Here is a 6,256-nt window from a genome sequence, read left to right as displayed (position 1 = left end):
CATCCCTCACTCCTTTCCCTCTGGAAGCTACCACACTGCTGTTTGTGTCCGTGAGTTTCAGTTTCGTATCCCACATATGAGTGAAGTCATATAGTTCTTACTTTTTTATGACTTATTTCACTTAGCATAATATTCTCAAAGTCCATTCATGTTGTCACAATTGTCAATATTTCGTCTTTTCTTATGGCTGAGTAGTATTCCATTGTGTACATGTACCACATCTTTTTTTCCAGCCCTGTACTGCAGGACACTTTGGTTGTCTCCATGTCTTGGCCACTGTGAATAATGCTGCAGTGAACATAGGGGTGCATATATCTTTGCAAATGCATGTTTTTGAGTAGATACCCAGGAGAGAGATTGCCATGACCAAAAATATCTGAACTGATTTTTCCCATGGAGAATAGTTACCTTGGTATTATGTAATCACTGACTTAGGTTTGTATCGGGATGTTGTTAATTAACTGTGGGAAGGGACCAAGGTTCGTCACATTTAGCAGGAGAACTTTCCATACTGGAAGAGCAAGTGAGGCCTAACAACGAGGAACGTTAAGGTAGAGGAAGCTAAGAGGGCTGTGTAGAAACGTGCTATTCATATTAGCAAGACCTACAGCCTGGACATACCTAGGAGCTTGTAAGAAACGCAGAATCTGAGGCACCATCCCCTGCTTCAACAATCACCTTAACAAGCCTGAGGTTGTTGGTATGTGCTGTAGACTGAATGCTGTGTCCCCTACAAAATTCATGTGTTGAAATCCAAGCCCCAGTGTGCTGGTATTTGGAGGTGGAGGCTTTGGGATGGGATTAGATCACGAGGATAGAGCGTTCATGATTGGGATTAATGCCCTTATAAAGGAAACCACAGAGTGCTTCCTCTCCCCTTCTGCCCTGTGAGGACACAGTGAGAAGACTTCTGTCCATGAACCAGGGAGTAGATCCTAACTGGGCACTGAATCTGCAGCTGCCTTGATCCTGGACATTGAGCCTTGAGAACCATGAGAAATAAATTTCTGTTGTTTATATAAGCCATCTAGCCTGTGGTATTTTGTTATAGCAGCCTGAACTAAGATAAGGGATCTTGAGTCTGGGAATCTCAAATATATCAAGGGATTTAGGATAAAAGGAGGGTAGATGAGTTTGGGTTGGTTTGTTTTAGTGATAGAAGAGTGGGGTAAGAAAAGATGGTTGGTATTTTGAGAGATTGCCACAGTAAAACTCAGCATTTTTGATTGGCATTTGCCTTTATAGTGTTCATAAGATGACCTTGTTTGTGGTGAGAGGTGAAACATGTACTGGATGACTGTGGATCTGGAAGCTACTAAATGTCAAAATAGATCTGAGACTTAGAAGTGTCAGCTGAGTCAAGCTTGGGGAAAAAATGTTGGCTGAAGGTGAATCATCCTCCTGGGGGTGAAAAACCAATCAAATCTTGCCCCCAAGAGAAAAGATACTTGGTTGGTGGGATGTTTGCTGAGTTTGGCTTAGCTGTGTTCATCTCTGCGGTTAGATGAGTAGCTATTTCATGCAGGTGTTCTCTCCAGATGCCAGTGACCTGGGACTTTGGGGACAGGCCCAAAGATGGAAACATTAGTAAAAAAAAAATAAGGAATTTTTAAATTGAGACATGAGAAGCAGTAAAATATATATTCTCTGCTGGAAATAACAGGAAAACTACCCATGACACAATTGGAGAAATGCCAATAATTATTTTTTGTTAATTTTAGAATTTTTAATTTAATTTAATTAAAATTAAATTTTAATATTCCATGTTCATTTTTGTTAATTTTACTTTTAAAAATGCACACATGGTAATATAAAAAGTTAAAAGAGTATACGGTAAAATTTTTAATTAAACTGTATTATAGTATAAAAATGTTTAATAGGCTATACCTCTTTTTGCTCTTTCCTTCTAATTTTATTTCCTTTTCCTACCCATTGGTAACAGTACTTGTGGCTTGGTATGTAGCTTTCCATATCTTTGGAGGAAAAAAGAATCTTACTCATGATAGTATTTAAATTTGCGGAAGAGAACAAAGCATAATTTAGGAACAACAAATCTTCTGAATAAAAATTATATAGGGGTTTTTAAGACTATTAGAAGGACTAAAAGACAAGACATTTATTTGAACTACTAGTTCTGTAGGCAGGAAATGATGAGATGGGTTGTGGGATATGTTAGCATGTGCCAATTATGTCAATGAGATCAGAGGTGTATGTAAAATATATTTAGTGTTTGCATGGCACTTAAGCTGTGGCAGTCTTCATCCTACACTCTTGTGGTTTTGCTTGGCAGATCTGAGGTGGGACATAAGCCACAAAGTGCCATGGGTCTTAAGGCATAATGAAGTCATGCATTACGGTAAAGGGTAGAAAGAGGGAAAATCAACATTTTCCAATAGCCAAGCCCTGCACATAGATGCTTCATATACATTTCACTCTTTCTGTATTTATATCCTGTTTAAACTCTGTTAAGATTGTCTTAATTTCTCCATCTATAAATTTTTGGAACTGAGTGATTTACCTTTGTTCATGTTCATGGCCTACTCAGTGCTATACGGAGCCCTCCAAAGTAATGATCTCTGGCTCTTCTTGGTACACAGTGGGTATTACATGATCAGTTCTTTTGTTTATTGGTATTTGTTGGGTCCTCATGGTGGAACTTGACATTGTAACTGGTGAGGAATTACTGATGTCATTCAATTGACTGGAGTGGTAAATCGTCTGGGTTGAGAGGTTTTATTACCTGTGTTAGAGTGAGAATATGTGCTGTAATATAAAAATAAATAGGAATGGTCATTTTTTGGCTGCTTCCATTGTGTTTTACATTCATAATCATGATTATGTCTTTGTTTCTGGCACCTATATTAGAAAAGGTCTTGATATGACTCCCCTATAGAAAACTGGCTACTTTTAACCATATTTGTAAAATATGAAAGCATAGTGGTTTTTTAAAGCGATAGTTTGGTTTGTATACAAATGCCCATTCATTGGTGATATTTTTCTTTCCCCTTGCATTTTTCTTGTTATTTTAGCTTCTCTTGACCCAGTAATCTGTGCTCTGTGCATTTACGTATTGTTCCTTCTGACTTGGAGAGTGTACACCGAGGCTTAAATCCATCTCAACTGTATACATTTTTCTGGGTTCAGGGAGGGGAGCTGGAAACTATCCTCTGAGCAACCCAGAGAATTTTCTATTGTTTCTTTCTATTTAAAACTACCAAAGCATTTTATGAATTATCTCCACTAAGATTGACTTTATTTCTGAATGGTCATAGATAATTGAAAAGTAATCCAATTATTATTTAATATGGATTGTTAAGATTCACCTGAAGATATTTTTCTAGGAGAATAAAATGTCAGCATTGCAATTTAATGTCCAGGTAACTAAAATAAGATTATACTGTGTATCAAATACTGAATATATATGTTATGTGTTAAAATTTATGGGCTACATTTATATTAATATATAGTAGATGTACAGTTGCTTTCTATTCATACTGCTGACGATTTTTGTGTTCATGTCAAGCCACTGATTTAGAATTTGTTAATTAAATGTGTATTTGTTTTCTAGAGGCAAAGGAATTTTCATGGGAGAGGCAGCCTTTTGTCTTTTGTAAGTGAATTCATGGAATGCATTTGAGAAATGGATTTTCTGTGGCAAGACTTGATCCCACACATTGTTGAAACTTTTATTAGGCCTTATCAAATTTCCATTGAGCACATTTCCCCCTCCATTTAAACACCAGCACATGAGGAGAATTTAAATAGCCTAGAAAATTTACATGTAGCTATTCATGGGATCAAAATACTTCCTTTTTAAATTTTTTATTTTGACTTTGTCATGAAAATTTTGTGGTAAAGAGGGATAACTGTTAGTAAGATGAAGTGGAGTAATGGAACTAGAAGGCACCAGTGCCCAGGAAAAAGACTAACAATTTGAATGCAGATTTATTTTTTGGAGAGATAGTTTTTAAGGCCCAATTTTTAAAAATTGCCTTGACATTAGCTCTTAATTCAGTTCTATTTTTGCCAAAAAGCCCTTCATTTGATAATCAATTAGCAAGCCAAGCTGGAGGAAACTTCACTGTGTAAATACAAAGAGATTGTGCCTGTTTGGGTGCTTGTTTATAAGCAGAGCTGAGGCGCTTGTGTGTACACATGTGTGTTTGCCTGAGTGTGTTGTGTGTGTGCTGGGGGAGAGGGTAGGGTCTTTGCTCCTGAAGATGCTTTGTCAATGCCTTTTGTTTTCATGTATTTCTTTCCCTTTGTCTGCAGTCAGTTGGATTCTCCTCTGCACCAGTGCCCTAAGTGACAGCCCCTGGCAGTAATGAGGCTGCACGCTCCGGTATAATTGAACCCTGTCAGTGCTGCCCATTAAGGCTGTGGTGTGCATGCCAGCTCATTAATCCAAAGCCCATTTCTTCTCCTCCGTCATTTCCCTTTTACATCATGGCACTGTTTCAAGTCCTGATTCCTCATTGTGCATGTGGAGGTTCAGGAAGGGAGAGTAATTGGAGTTGTTGCACCGTCTTGAGGAGTAACCCTTTTAATAAAGGCATGTTCACATCTGCAGACTAAGATCATTGTGTCATGATTGTGCATTGCTTGGGCTTCTTGGATAGTCTATTTGCAGTCAGAATGTTTCTTTGTGGATTCACATCAGTCTCAAACTCTCACAGTTCAATGATGTAAAGACAGGTCTTTATGATTAAAGCACACACCACACATATATATGTGTATGTATACACATTTAATTTGCTTTATAATAAAACTAATTGTAAATTGTGAAATCCCAATATAACATAAAACTGCAAACAAGTGTTAATTTCCTCTCATGCACCAGCATAAAAATAATGGGCTTCTTTATTATTATATCTTAATCAAAAAAAGAAAAATGTCCTTCTTTCCTCAGGTATTTTAAAGTGTTAGGATATTAACATTAAAATAATAGCAGATTAATAACAATATGCTTTCGTTTTCTTTATTTTTTTATACACTGCATTCAAATCTTATCATTGTTTTCATTTTTGTGCTTTGCATATATGATCCTTTTGCATGTTCAAATTCTGTGATAGTATAGGTGAATACAACTTAATTATCACTTACGTAATAAAACATTTCTAACATTATTATGTGTAACTCTGCTTGGGGCCCCTCTTTCATCTCATCATGCTAAATATACCTTTTTTGCACTAAAAAAGTAAGTAAATGAAATCCTTTTTTGAATAATTTTGAATCTATAATCAAATGGAGACTTATCTTTTAATGTGCCTAAGTAGGAAAAAAGAAAATATACTTGGGGCCTTGGCCTGTGTGGCTCAGTTGGTTGGGTGTAATCCCATGCACTGAAAGGTTGCCAGTTCAATTCCCTGTAAGGGCACATGCCCAGGTTTTGGGTTCCATCCCTGGTCGGGGTGCGTGCGGGAGGCAACTGATTGATGTTTCTCTCTCACATGGATGCTTCTCTCTCTTTCTCTTCTTCCTCACCTTTCCTCTCCCTCTAAAACAAATGAAAACATAAAAATTTTAAAAAAGAGAGAAAGAAAATATAGTTTAGGCCTTAGTAGGGAAAGCAGTTTAACTCAAGGTATCACCTAATTCAATGTCAAAATGTGAGAATGGTCCAGCCTATAGATAGTGGATGAGGGGAAGGGTGTGGGAACATAAATAGGCAGAAGTATTGATAAAAATAGTTTAAAAATTGAGATGAGTCCCTAGAAATTAACAGCCCTAAATGAGTCAAATTTGACAACACTGTCACTTACTTCTACATATAACTTTGAAGTTTTGTGTAAAGTAATGAGTTTGGGAACACTTTTCAAACACCAAATGAATGGAAATTCTTGGTATTTGATGTTAAAATGATTATCTACTGAAATATTTTGTTAGGCAGGATAACATGGGTCTAAGTATTCTAGAATTCACTTTCTGTAAAAGTAGCAAAAAAAACAAAACAAAAGAACAAGAGGAAAGTTAGCAGGAAAAAAGTAAATTGCAACTTCTTGTGGGTGAGATTGTGTTTTATTCATTGTTATAAATTTGCTTTTTAATTCAGTGCCTGAACATGGTAAATTTTCAATCAGAATTTAGTCCAAAGAAGAAAATTCTGTGTGGATAGTGACATTTGTCTCTTTTTGTACTTCTAGTTTTCAGAATGGTGCCTGGCACAGAGGAATTGCTCGGTAAATATTTACTGAATTCATTCATTCATTACTTTTATGATACTGAGAAACATTACTTTTAAAGTAAGGGTTTTAAA

Source organism: Miniopterus natalensis, chromosome 2 (assembly GCF_054644295.1).
Source record: "Miniopterus natalensis isolate mMinNat1 chromosome 2, mMinNat1.hap1, whole genome shotgun sequence".
NCBI lineage: Eukaryota > Metazoa > Chordata > Mammalia > Chiroptera > Miniopteridae > Miniopterus > Miniopterus natalensis.
This window is presented reverse-complemented; position numbering follows the sequence as displayed.